Source organism: Microtus oregoni, unplaced genomic scaffold, assembly GCF_018167655.1.
Source record: "Microtus oregoni isolate MIOR12 unplaced genomic scaffold, Mior012 000010F_ref0000083, whole genome shotgun sequence".
Classification (NCBI taxonomy): domain Eukaryota; kingdom Metazoa; phylum Chordata; class Mammalia; order Rodentia; family Cricetidae; genus Microtus; species Microtus oregoni.
Genome location: NW_024543069.1, coordinates 15,856,853 through 15,870,685, shown reverse-complemented (window position 1 = coordinate 15,870,685; position 13,833 = coordinate 15,856,853). Strand labels below are relative to the sequence as shown.

At 43.8% G+C, this 13,833-nt stretch overlaps 1 protein-coding gene across 1 annotated transcript in view; it reads right to left on the bottom strand.

Moving 5' to 3' along the window:
- The window catches only part of Plch1 (phospholipase C eta 1), a 192,137-nt gene extending 186,921 nt beyond the window's left edge, over positions 1–5,216 (bottom strand). The window contains exon 1 of the mRNA XM_041659099.1: positions 5,029–5,216. The gene's annotated coding sequence lies outside the window, so the exon portion shown is untranslated. The remainder of the gene's footprint in view (positions 1–5,028) is intronic.
- Between the last annotated feature and the right edge of the window lie 8,617 nt (positions 5,217–13,833).

The following is a 13,833-nucleotide window of genomic DNA, read 5'->3' as shown; positions in this document are numbered from 1 at the left end:
ACCAAGATTTCTGTCTTGACATGTCAGGAAACAGGCATTAAGTTGGTGAAGGGTCCTCTCAGATCTAAGCCAAGATGACACAGACCAGAAAAGATAAGTGAGCCGCTTTGATGTGGAAGGAAAAGCACCCAAACATCACTCACTGCTAAACAAACAGCCAACACAGTTTATAAACAAAGTGTTGAATGTTTTTCTGGAACCAGACCTAAATTTATAGCACCCTGACCTCCAGAATGGATCTTCTCTACTCAGCGCAGAGCAAAACCACTTCTACCTGTCTGTACTTTGTAAGAAGTGGGGAATTTGACAATAAACCCAACTGCGTGCTGCATAAATGTGTTCATGCTCTCCTGACTGGCAGCATGATATAAGGGTACATGGAGGTGGGCACACCTAGTCTCAAGTTCCCAATCTCTTCCCAACTTATGTACATCATAGGCAAGGAAGTAACCTCACTGAGTCTCACCATGGGGTAACTGCAACCTCTTTGGATCATTACAAGTTGGAAAAGGCATATAGTACATGTCTAGTCACGTGTTCATTTCTTCCTTCTCTTCCAAAACTCTTTAAGGTAGTTACTAGACGAAAACCTACTAGAAAATCCCCAGTTGAATTACATCTCAATCTTGCCCAAATTCCTAAGTTTCTAAAGGATTCTTGTATTTATATAAACAAAACGTGTTTTCATAATATTCATAATATTATGAAACCAAATATATTATCAGACCATATATACGTGGTCAGTTCTGCTCACTATCAGAAACAAAGCCTATGAAATGGCTACTCCTTTTGCACCTACCTTGCATCTACAATTAAACGGACTTCACACGACTCTAAACAGAAAGTTCACAGTAAGGATTTGATGTCTGCTGTCCCTAGATCTCCTGAAACAGCAAGATTAAAAATCAACATGTCTGTATTTTCATCCCAGGTCTGCCATTTGTTAGCTGTAGGAATTTAAGAAGGTCACTTAGTAGCCTTAATCCTTGGCTTCCTCGTGTCTGCAACACATATGGTAGACTCATCCTTCTCCGCTCTGTAATGATTGCAAGGGCCCGAGCACTTACTATGTCCAAAATGCAGGGCTGGAAAGAACATTTCTAACTTGAGCAGAGACCTTTTTTGGGTTGCCCCTTCTATATTATCCATCCTGCCCTCTTCTACTTTGAAGCACAGAAGACAGAGACTTTTATGATAATAGCAAAAAGCTGTGTAAACTTCTTCACGGGCTTCCTAAAATGCCCTTCCAATTTGGCACACCCTATCACAGCAATACTGGATTTCTCCCTAAACAAAAATGGTCACGGATGTCAAAGGCAAGCGAGTGAGTGACTGGTGAACTGTGTCTAAATGATTTTCCTTGTGACCACAGCTAGCCTGGAATAAGCCCCTGCCAGCAAGAAGAGAGAACACACTTCACAGGCAGGGAAGGCATTGTTCAAAGTAATGAGTTCTGCATCACTTGGTCCACAATTCACAGCTGAGTCTGGTTTTCCTAGACAAAGAGCAATAAGCAAATGGGGGGATGCTCCTCGGCTCGTCTGTGACCTTCTAATCTTTATTAAACTCCTGAAGTGGTGAAGGAAAGGAGGCCAGAATCTTCCCTAGCCTTCTGTCCTAGGAATGACAAAAGCAAATGTTTACCGACCCTGGCCAGTACTTCAAGAGAGCTCCTGCAGGGGACATAAGCGATTTCAATAGTCTGTAGTCGCTGAAACTTACGCTAACATGAAAGTTAAACGGTTACCCTGCCTTCCTTTCACCGGTCCACAATTTTGGATCTGCCCTTTCTCCCCCTCAGAGAAACAGGAGTCACAATCCTTCAAGCACAGAGCCCCACTCTGTTCTTCAGTGGGAGCTAGCAGCAGGTTCATTATGTCCTGAGACAGGGAACCAGAACAAAGAGCTGCTGAAGCACTCACCTAACTTCCCTGGGAAACCTGAGCTGAAGGCCTCTTGGTTTCTCCCACACTAAGCACAGTACTTGCCCAGACCACAAGTTTGAAGACTGTGTCAAAGTACACACACGCACACACACACAGTCTTATCTAAATTGCTTTTTAAAAAGCACACTCATTTTTAAATAAGACATTTTTTTGGTTAAGTTTTTTGATTTGAGTTTGGTTTTACTCTTAAGAATGCCGGAAGTTTCCATGGAGATGCAGCTAGCGGCAGGGTGCTGTCATATCATAGGTGAGGAGCTGCAGCTGACCTCCAGCACTGCTGGACAAAAGAAAGAACCATCAGAGGTGGGGTGCCCCTCCCCCTGAAAACCAGAAGCCACATTACAATTATTCCAAAACTTAGAACTCTTAACTCACTGAGGACAAGGAATTGAATGTATTCATCTTGCTTGCAAATAAATTCTCAACAAATAGTTGTTGGCTAAATGAATGACTTAACTATAAAACATTTTACTAAGAATTTTCACAAGGGCTAGGCAGAGAGCCTGAGAGTAAACAGCTTTCCTAGCATGCAAAAGTAAGGTCTTGGGTTCAATCCCCAGCAAAGCACACATGCACATAGTACTTTGTGCTATTTCCACAACATATTTCCTAATATGAGACACCTTTATCATCTCTTTTTTATAACTTTATCTATATAATTACATAATGGACTGATTTTCAAAATAAATCTACTAGAAGGCAATGACAGGGAAAATATGTCAAACAGAAAGGAGCCAGGATTTTTAACGCATTTGATTGCAAGCCACTCCAGGTCTGGCTCTGCCCACCAACCTCTCCTCCCTTTGTCTCCTTCCCAGTCCTCCTCCGGGCACTCCCAATCTCATTATCCCATGATCTGCTAAAGCAGCAGTTTACCTCCCGGAACAGGCAGAAGCACACATCACTGAGAATAGGGAATCGGAGCCCCAAACAGGGTCACAAAGTACTTGAACCTGAAAATTAAGTTTTTCTAAATTTCAATAGAAGACTTTTTTGTTTTGTTTTTTATTTTTTTTCGAGACAGGGTTTCTCTGTAGTTTTGGAGCCTGTCCTGGAACTAGCTCTTGTAGGCCAGGCTGGCCTCGAACTCACAGAGATCCACTTGCTTCTGCCTCCCAAGTGCTGGGATTAAAGGTATGTGCCACCACCGCCCGGCTAGAAGAATATTTTTAAATATATTTTAAGTATATTTTTAAAAAAATATTAGAGCTCCATGAGATGCACAATGTCTAGACATTGATGAGGAAAAGGATGGAGGAGAAAACTTTACTTGAGTGCTATTTACCAATTGTTTTGAAAAGTAGTATGCTGGTGTCATTGCCGATTGCTGTTGGTACTAGACTAAATCATCTTTAAAGTCCTGGTACATCTAAATGCTCGCTATTCTGGAATGTATAGTGTTCAATGCAAAATCCTTACGTTAGTTAATTCAAGTTATTTTAGGCCAAACTTTGTCCCAAGAAAAGTAACTCCATTTTAAACTTTAATGAACAGTTATGTAAATTCCATTTGGTTTATTTAATAGCCAATAGCTCACAATCATGATGCAAAATAGGAACGCAGTCTAAGAACGCATAGAAACAAGAAGTTACAGCACCCACTAGGAACCCTGAAGATTTGTACTCTTGCCAAAACTCACCTGGGTGTAAACAAATGGAATTTAAAAGGAGGGTAGGGCGGGGGGGGGGGGGGATTCAAGACACAATATTTAAAAAATAAAATGACTCTCAACAGACAATTGAGGAAGACAAGTCTTCAATAAGACATCTTAAAGCATTCGTTTTATGAACAAGATCGTAACCCCAGTAGTAAGCAAAACGCGGCGAGCATCTGGAAAAGCAACGCCTCTGCTGCCACAGAAAGCCTTTGTTCCCAGTCACCGGTATTTTTACACTAGTTCATATGGAGAGATCGGGTTCTGTGCACTATAATCGCACTGTGTGGTTTAGAGAACGCAGGCGCTACGGGGTTGTCCACACGCTGCAGAAAGAAGGTTCAGACCTGTCCTCCTAAGACCCAAGACTAACTAAATTAAAAATAAGTAAATAAAACCTCACCAGCAAGTAAAGTCTTATTCATCTCCTCTTCCATAAGTTAAGAGGAGAAAACCTGAATGAATGCTCCCATAAGCAGTTTCTCATCATTGTTTTCCTTCCATGATCAATAGGATAACGCAGGAGAAAAAAGTTTTACATTTCCTATTTCATGCAGTTGGTCATCACTTCAGTGCTAAAGTCTTTTTTTTTTTTTTTTTTTTTTTTTTTGGTTTTTCGAGACAGGGTTTCTCTGTAGCTTTGGAGCCTGTCCTGGAACTCCCTTGGTAGACCAGGCTGGCCTCGAACTCACAGAGATCCGCCTGTCTCTGCCTCCCAAGTGCTGGGATTACAGGCGTGCGCCACCACCGCCCGGCCCAGTGCTAAAGTCTTAAAGGAAAAATGAGATCGTAAGTTGACTCCAAGTTCCAAACCAAAAAAGTCTAGAAGAGAAGGAGCGGACTCCACAGTTAAGCAAAGCAAGGCAAGTCTGTTAGTCAAGTGGCGTCTCCGACCCGGTATTGTTGCCATGGGATCCCGCGCAGGCGCACAAAGCGCCATCGCAGCCCGGGCGTCGCTCTGGTAACCTCCGATTTGTCCCAGGAAAGGGCAATTGGAGTAAATCCTCCCCGCGCCTAATGCCCGGAGTTTTTTGAACCGCCGGACTCGAGCGTGCAATTGAAAGCGCGCTCCCGAGACCGCAGAGCTGCTCTCCCGGCGGCCTGAGGATCTGGGAGCCGTCATGGGATCACCCCGCAGCGATGCCCGACCCTCCCTGAGGCTGGACGTCTGCAACCAGGGCAGGGAAGGCGAGCGGTTAGGTCTCGCTCAGGCGCACAATTCCACGCTCTCCTTCAGAAGGCCACGAGCTACTGTGGTCCAATTCATCGCCAGGGGCATCCTGGCACACTGCACAGTCCACAGCGCGCGGGGCTGGGACTGCCCAGAAAGAACTCAGCCACCTGCTCGCGCGACGCTGGAGAGGCAGTCCAGTTCCCCTCTCCCTGCTCGCGTCCCTTTCCCTGCCCCCCACCCCTCACTGCACTGACCTCCTCAGCTGAGTATCCCGCGGTTGAAGGACCCTCGGAGTTTTTTGGTACTGGCGCAACCTCCCAAAAGCTGGCGTGATCTACCTGCTAGTGGCCCGGTGTGACTCCAATCTAAAGTCCCTGCCAAAAGACAAAACAGGCCCCACGGAGGGGCACCACTCCACACCAGGAGGCAGAACCCACAGAGGAGCTCGGCGCAGAGACCTGCGCTGCCGCCACAACCTGCTTTCTCATTCAAATCCTCAGGCTCACACTGGAGCCCCCTCCCTTCTAGCCCGCAGCTCAGGGCAAATCCGGAACTGGAGCGCGCGAGAGTGGACTGGAGCTCCTGCCGCCTCGGCTGCCCCAGCAGGACAGTAATGGGGGCGAAGAATTGGACCTGGACCTCTAGGCCGACACCCTCCTGAATGGGTTCCCTGCTAGGCACAGGCCGGAGCCCCTGGGAATAAAGATCTTATGTTCTCCCCCGCAGCAAATTTCAAAGACTCCCAAACCCAGGGCCACCCCCCAGTTGAGTCTCAGTTTAGGTGGTGGGTAAAGGAGAAAAAAGTTGGAGAGTCCAGGGGACGCCAGTTGTGCAATGCTCTTACGAGAGTTTGAAGCGCTTATGAAATAAAGCTCCAAACGACCCATTTTCCCTCTTCCCCTTACCCTTTTTCCAATAAATGTAGCATCTGTTAACAGAGGTAAGTCACGGAGATCCATTTTGAGATCAAATTGAGGAACGGGGAGCTTGGGCTGGAGCTTATTTTGTTATCTCCTAGTCTCTTCCAAATGCCCCTTTTTGGCATTAATTAACAAGTCAGTTAATCCTCGGCTCAACCGCTCCGCTAGCGGGCTGGAGAAGCTAATGAGCGGTCAGAGAGCACACCGGTGGCAGAAGGACGTTTGCACCCACCAAGTGTTCAAAAGATAACGACAGATGACCGCCCCAACAGTGGAGAGGAACCAGCGTGGTGCGATGCGGTCCGGCTTCGGAATTCCGGGATTTGCATTTATCAATCTTCATTCAACCTGCCCTATTGTTAGTTAGTTCAAAGCTTGGCTAGGAGGAACTGAAGACGCGGCTCCTCACGCACCTTTCAAAGCAACTTTTCTCCAGTAAGAAAGTCAGGAGCGCTGGCAAGGCAGCATAGGTTTGGCAAAGGTTGTCTAAGCCTAGTGACAACGTAAACAAAAGTCTTTATTGTAGCGCGTGAATCACTTAGAAAGCAATAAACGAGGAGGGCCAGAGATTGGAAGCGGCCTGGATCGACGATAGTCCTCTTTGACAGACGGTTGGAGGATGGGAGGAGGGACGCACTGTGACCCCTCAGCACAAGATCTAGTGTTTCACCTTTTCATCCCCGCTCAGTCGATACCATAGAAACAACCCATTTGTATTATTCCGTTGAACAGAGGCAATTACAATGTCAACAGCAAAGCACCATGGGCAAAAAGAAACTTTATCCTGAAAAGCTATCCTGGACTCTCAGGGGAAAAAAAAAAAAAGAAAGGAAGGAAGGAAGAAAAGGAAAGGAAAGGAAAGGAAAAAGCCACCAGAATAGCAGCACAGTGCAAGGAAGAAATCAATTTAGAATAAAAGAAAGAAATCCCAAGTTTTTCTTTGCTCCTTTTTTTTTTTTTTAACCAGACCGCAAATACCCAATTTTCAAGAAATTAAATAGGGTTGAGGGTGCAAATGCATCATGTGCTTTGAGGCCCTAAACATAATTGCAAGCACCAAATATATAAATAAATAGTAAACAAACAAGAAAAGAAAAAGAAAAAATTGGCAGGTCATTTTCTGCCTCCAAATTGCTTTTTTGTGTGTGTGTAGAGAAGGGTTGTTTAGAGTTTTGTTTGGGTGGCAATCACCATGGTGAACAGGAAAAAAAAAAAAAAAAAGGCAAGATAATTAAACTCCCCATCAGTCATGGTTATCCATCGCTCAGCCTCCTGTGTTTGTCTTCTGGAACTGAAAGCTCTCAGATGCACAGGTTGAAAAGTACACCCAAACACAAACTTCTTGACAAGAGTGTTTATGCCAAGGAGTCTTGATTTTGGTACTGTTTATTTCTGTAGTTCGTGAACTTTAAAATTTTAAATCACACCACATTTCAAACCTATGGAAAACAGGAATGAAAGCTTGTGTCACAGCTCTGAAGGCAAAGGCTTCCCCAATGGAAGTGTTGCAGTTCTGAGAGGAAAGGTATCCTGGCAGCCGGGAGCCAAGGAATACCACAAAGTCACACCATACAACAACCCTTACCTAAGAGATTTCTTGTAAAAGATGCAAGAGGGTGGCTGCCTCTGGTTAGGCAAGAAGCAATGGGGAACTGAGCAGAAGACAGACATTAGGGTATCTTGGGTGGTAGTTTTCCAGGGTGGAGGTTGAAAGTGAGCTCAGACCTTTTGCCCCAGTAATACATTTTATAAATTTCTTTTAAAGTTACCTGTATTATCTTATGTGTTTTGTGTTTTGCCTGCTACTGTGTAACAGTTTCGCCTGGGGAGTGAAATACACCATCCTTAGGAAGTTCCTTAAACAAGAAGATAAACAACTTTCCAGACTTGAGGAAGTTCCTGAAACTGATGGGATTCAGTAGGCCTCTCCCTATGTGGTGAATAATAAAAGCTGAGCATCCCTGTCAGTGGAAATGAAGTGGGACGCAAAGGAGACTCTGAGACCAGACCAGCGGTCTGGAAGAAGCAGAAGCCATCCGAGCAGGCTGTGAAAGATTTAGATCAACTCTTACATCTGGAAAGGACATCCTGGAACCTGCTGATCTGCCGGCAGACTGTACTGAGTGTTCCAGATTTCCAGCTTTTGTGAGCTGGGGTGGGCTTTGGTGATGCAGCTGTCTTGGAGTCAATTTTGAACCTGCAGGTGACCCATATTCCTGTAAGTAACCTAAATAAAACCTAAGGTTCACCAGTTTGGACTTTGATATTCTATGTACTTTGGACTGTCGTGGGCTCACTATCTGGGTGAATAGATGTATGTATTGTGTCTCCCCAGGAAAAATATTGTCACACAACACCAGCATGTATGTCTTTGCAGCAAGTACATGCCTGATGCCCATGGAGGCCAGAAGTTGTTGGATCCCCTGGGACTGGAATTCCAGATGTTTGTGGGTGCTGGGGATTGAATGGGGGTCCTCTGGAAGTACTCTTAGCCACTGAGCCATCATCACTCCAGCTGCTCTTCCGGCTCTCTAAAATAAACCCTTAAGCTAAAACCCTAGCTCCTGGCCCTTATTACTCTTCCCCCTCCCTAATCACTAACTGTAAGGTTAATAAGCTCATACACAAGCATGCATGTTTTGAAGTGTGTGTGTTTTGAAGCACACACACACACACACACACACACGTGTTTCCATTTTGGTTGTTTGAGACAGAGGCTCCTGCAGCCCAGGCTAACCTCAAATTCATTGTGTAGCAGAGGCTATCCTTGAAATTCTGATCCTCCTTCTTCCATCTCCCAAGTGCTGGGATCACAGATTGTCTTTTCTCACATGGCTTTTAAAAAACACTATTGAGGAAAGAGAATTAAATTGCTAGACATGGTGGCTCATGCCTGTGATCCTGTCACTAAGGAGGAGTGAGAGTTACAGTGAGCTCAAGGCTAGCCTAGATCACATAGTGAAATCCAGGACAGCTAGGGTCACAGTGTGACAACAAACAGGAGGTGTGTCACTGATTACAAACAAGAAACTGTCACTACTTTGGTAACTTCATGGAAGTAGGAGTGAATTTTTTTTCCCTGCTCTGAAAAAAGAGAGAGAATAGTAACAACATTATTAAGTAGTGGGTTACGAGTAACCAGCCCCTGTGATTGCATAACCTTTTCCATGGTACCAGAGTCAACAGAAAAACAAAGCAAATAGTACCTTCAATGCCCACCACCATCGTCCCTCCCCATCCCCCACCCCCAGGACTGGCTAAAGGGGAATTCAAGGCAATGGAATCTACAGTAAAACTCCTCTTACCTATGTATCCTGTGTGGCTAGGACCTTTCCTAGATGGTCATTTGTCATAAAAGTTAGACTCCTTTATTCTAAGTCTTTTCCAAGGTCCCAAGATCAAGGGACTCCTGCTGGTACCTTAATCCAGTTCTGCTAAGAAATCCCAGATCTTCCTGCTTCCCCAGACACAAGGACCTCACCCCTATAAAAGTCACCAAAAGCCCTGGACAAGGTCCCTAGATTTAAAGTCTTCAGTGCAGCAAAGGGACTATGAGAACATGATTTGTCTTAAATGCCTTGAACTGGTTGGTGGACGGCATCTTTCCTACCTCCACCTCTTCACCGACTAAGCCTTAAATTCTAAGGGAGGCCTCTCATTAATTATCCCGGCAGGTCCCTGCCAGGCCTCCCTTCTAAATAGCTGCCAGATTTCTACATATCACTGCTGCCTTGATACTGAACGTGCACTGACGATCAGGATCACAGAAAACCCTGCAAGCAGTGTCTGGTACCCCGACATTGATTAATAAGCCTTATACTGAGCCTGCTAGGCTGCACATTGAGAAGGATTTGTAAAGAAAACTGCGCTACTAATAAATGTGTGTGTTGTTAGGAGATTGTCCCACCTGAGCAAAAACCAGTACTTTTGGATGTGAGGGGAGAAAAGAACCCGCCCGAAAGCACTCCAATCTAACCAGCAATAATACGGAGTTGCAGTCAGAAGCAAGAGCCTAAAAGAGATAAATAACGCCTCTGTTTTAATCAATGCATCAGGAAGTCAAGGAACCTGACTTAAGGAGCTTATCAGGGAAGAGTCACCTCCCATTCAACACATATTTCTCAAGAGGTTGCCAGGCCAACACCAGCGTTAGGTCATCAGTCGTAGCTGAAGTATAGATAGCACTTTAGAAGTAATGAGCAGGACCTGGTCTTATGGCCTGACTTTCTGTATTGCTCAAGATTTTTAAGAACAAGTAATAAGATCTCACATCAAACCTCCAAGCAGGAAAGGCATGTTATTTTTTATATGACCAACTGTCATACTGAAGATGGGGGGAAAGGGGCATGAGTAGGAAAGCTGTCCTGTGGGAGGGTTGTGCTTTTCACTATTGCTGGAAGGGATTTTAACACATTTGCAAAAATAAAATAGTATAATGAAGCCTGCACATTAGTTCCTCAGTATAAAGTGTTAGATTTAGTCAATTTTACCTATCCAGAAATTGGGTTGGGGGAGTCAGTATAATATGTACATTCATATATTTACACACTTTTCCGGAACTGTGATCTTGTTTATTGGCAAAAATGCATGACCTCAGAGTAACTAAGTAAAACCAATGTGTCTGAGCCCTTAGCAAAATGTCAGTGTATTAGCCTCTGTTTTCTAGAGGAGCAGAACTTACAGAATGAATCTCTAGATAGATACAGAGAAGGGGGTTATTAGGATGACTTACAGGCTGCAGTCTAGTTAATTCAATAATGGTTGCTTATCAACAGAAGGTTCAAGAATCCAGTGGTTGTTCAGTCCAGCAGGTTGTATGTCTCTGCTCATCTTCAGTCTACACTAGAATCATGAAGAACTAGGCTTTAAAGCCAGTAGGTAGGTACTGATAAGGGCTTTCAGAAGGTGCTGCCCCGGTTAGAGGTGTGTTTTCCTACCTCAAAGATCCAGATTAGAAGTAGATCTTCCCACTGCAAATTAAGTAAACTCCCTCACTGATGTTCCCTTCATTTTGGAGTTTTAGTTTATTCCAGATGTAGTCAAGTTGACAAATAGGAATTTCCATCACAGCTAGATACAAAATAAGCTCTCAAAAGTGCCAACAACTCCTTTTACTGTTATCAGACATGGAAATGCATTTGCTATGTACAGGGCAGGGGTGTTTTCAAGGCTACGTTCTCCCTGTTCTTTCCTTACCTGTACTTGTAACACCATTAAAGGATCCGTTCTTTAAACGGATGCTCATATGTTTCCTATAACAAGCCATTAAAATTCTTTCCCCCTTTGTATATGGCGGTGTCTAAGTTATTATGTTATTCACATGCAAATATACATTTCCCATCATAGATAAGGAAAAAAGACACAGGCTTCATTCTGTTTTGCTTTTGTGAATGTGTGAAAACTCCATTGACGAACACTGAGAAACACAAAACACAAGTTTTCCACACCAATGTATGTGTCTGATCTGTGTTTGCTAAAAGAGTGTTATTAGCTAACTCGTGAGCTGCCTCTCCAGCCCTCATCCTTTTAATTTTATTTATTGCTACTCTCTCCCTCCCTAACCCCCCCCCCCGTGTGTGTGTGTGTGTGTGTGTGTGTGTGTGTGTATTCTGGTATGTGTTGATGCACATCACAATGTGCACGTAGAGACCAGCGGACAACTTTAAGACGTCTGTTCCCTCTTTCCAGAGTGGGTTCTACTGACTCATCTTGAGTCCTTACACAGAGTCTCACTGTGTAGCTCTGGATGGCCTGGAACGCACTCTGTAGATTTGACTGGTCTCAAATTTAGAGAGAGCCCCTCTCTAGTGATGGAATTAAAGGCTTGTGCCCCCATGCATGGCTCTCTAGCTTCATGTTTGTGTCTTGGTGAAGTAGTGTATCCTGTGACTGCCAGATAAAGAGAAAATCGTTGGTTTTGCTGGAAGTAAATTGATCAGTTGAACTCCCAGCTTTTCTTAAATCCAGCAATTCTTCTCATGAGATTACAGCATTTAAAAGGCAAAAAATGTGCTAATAAAAGTGAACTTCCCCCCCCCACACACACACACCATTTCTCCTCCTCCTGGAGGAGCTGAAGTATCTTACAGGAAGCAAAGAACAGAGCTGAGAAGAACAGAGCCCCCTTTCCTCTAAGGGCTTCAGAACCCCCCTCTGGACTCTTGTTTCCAGAAAGACCTCCCACAGAGTCAGTATCTGCTGCTCTGGCTAGAAAAGATGTCTAAGGGAGGTACATTATTCAGAATAGGAAATAATATTGAAACTTTGAGACTATGTTTTCCCATCAAGGAATACACTTATTTCCATCTTCAAATACACTGTCAGCTCTCTGATTAATCATTACAGATAGTAAAGAAAAACCGAAAGAGATGTTGAAAGAAAGTGAGCCAAGTGGTAAAACAGAATGGAAATCTAAAGCTTTGAAAACCCGAGGGAAAGGGTTTACAACACAAGGAAGCCTGTGCTGTTTCCCTTCTATTCGGAATTCTGATAGGGTGCACGCTTTATTGCCAACACATGTTTCGCTTTGTTTTCTTACCCCCCCCCCAAATAAACCCAAATGGTTAGATTTTCCCACACAAAAATAATAAAGGAGAAAGTGCAGTTTAAAAAAAGACAAGTAAACAAACCATATAATCATGTCTTAGTTTTATTAGATTTTTTAATTTTTTTTTTTTTTTTTTTTTTGGTTTTTCAAGACAGCAATTCTCTGTGTATTCCTGGCTGTCCTAAAACTTACTCTATAGACCAGGCTGTCCTTGAAGTCTGTCTCTGCCTCCCTAGTTCTGGGATTAAAGGCATGTGGGATTAAAGAAATATCGTTCTTAGATATTTTAAAAGTTATTTTCTCGTATGAAGTCCCCAAACATGCTGGGTAAGCATGCTACCAAGCTCTGAAGTAAATGTTATTTTAAACTCAGGAAACTTTTAGGAAAACTAGTCTTAAGAGTTTAACATCATGGGATTTGGAGAGGAAGGCTTAGATTAGAAAAAAAGGTTCTGTGGGGCTACAGACATGGCTCAGCAGTTAAAAGCAAGTACTGGAGCAGAGGAGCCAAGTTTTTTTTTTTCTTTCTCAGCACCCATATCCAGGGGCTCACAACCACTTGTTATTCCAATTCTAGAAGCTCAAGACCAAACTATAACACAAAAAGATCCTGATAGAAGAAGAATGGGAAGGAGTTGCTTTTGCCTTGTAAACACATCACATGTATTTATAATAAGAAAATAAATAAAATAATGTGCATCTTGGCTATAGGCAGTGTATTTTCTTACACCGGAATATGAACTCAAGACCAGCCTGGACTACCTACCAGTGTCAGGGTTAGAAGACGGTGGAACAGCTCTACAGTCATCCCAGCATTCCGGGGAGTAAGTACTCTCAAGGTTTTAGGGTCCTGACTCAGGCAGTATGTGTGATTTCAACATAGAAAAAGAATTTTAGTTCTCTGCCATTTTTAAATCAATAACGCGGGTAAAAATTTTATCCTTCTCAAGAACTCTGGTGCAGTTTGATGGCTGGGAGGTTTTGCCGGTTTGAAAGGGACAACCTCACAAAACAGACTTCAGCATAACTTCTTACCATGTTGGAACAAAAGGTGTTTGGGGATGCAAGGCTCCAGATGTGAGGCTCTAGCAATGCTTTAGGGGCCAAGAAGGTGTTTTAAGGTGTACACATGCAAGCTATCAGATCTCTCTCTCATTGTGCTGCTCACAGTCTTAACATTAATCAATAAACTTCTGATAAGCTATTAATCACGCCCTGGCAGAGTGCTACCACTACTACACTGCAAGATCGAGTAAATTCTCTTTGGTTGTTTTCTAAAGACACTTTAGCCTCGAATTCTGTATCCTCCAGTCTCTACTTACCAAGTGCTGGGATTGCAGGTGTGTGCTGCCATGCTCAGCTCACACTGGCTTTGCTATCAAGGCAGTTGACTCTCTCACCATACAAGGAGTTGGCTCTTTCAGGGTTCAGTGGTGTCCTAAAGATCCTTCCTTTCTGTACTCTGTGGGGCTATCTTCATCATCTGTCGTAAGAGTAATCCTCTCATCTAACTACAGGAGAGGTTAGCTATCTTTATTCCCAAGAATGGTGTCCCTATCTCTTGTGGCCCTGGCCCAAACTCACTAGCAGCT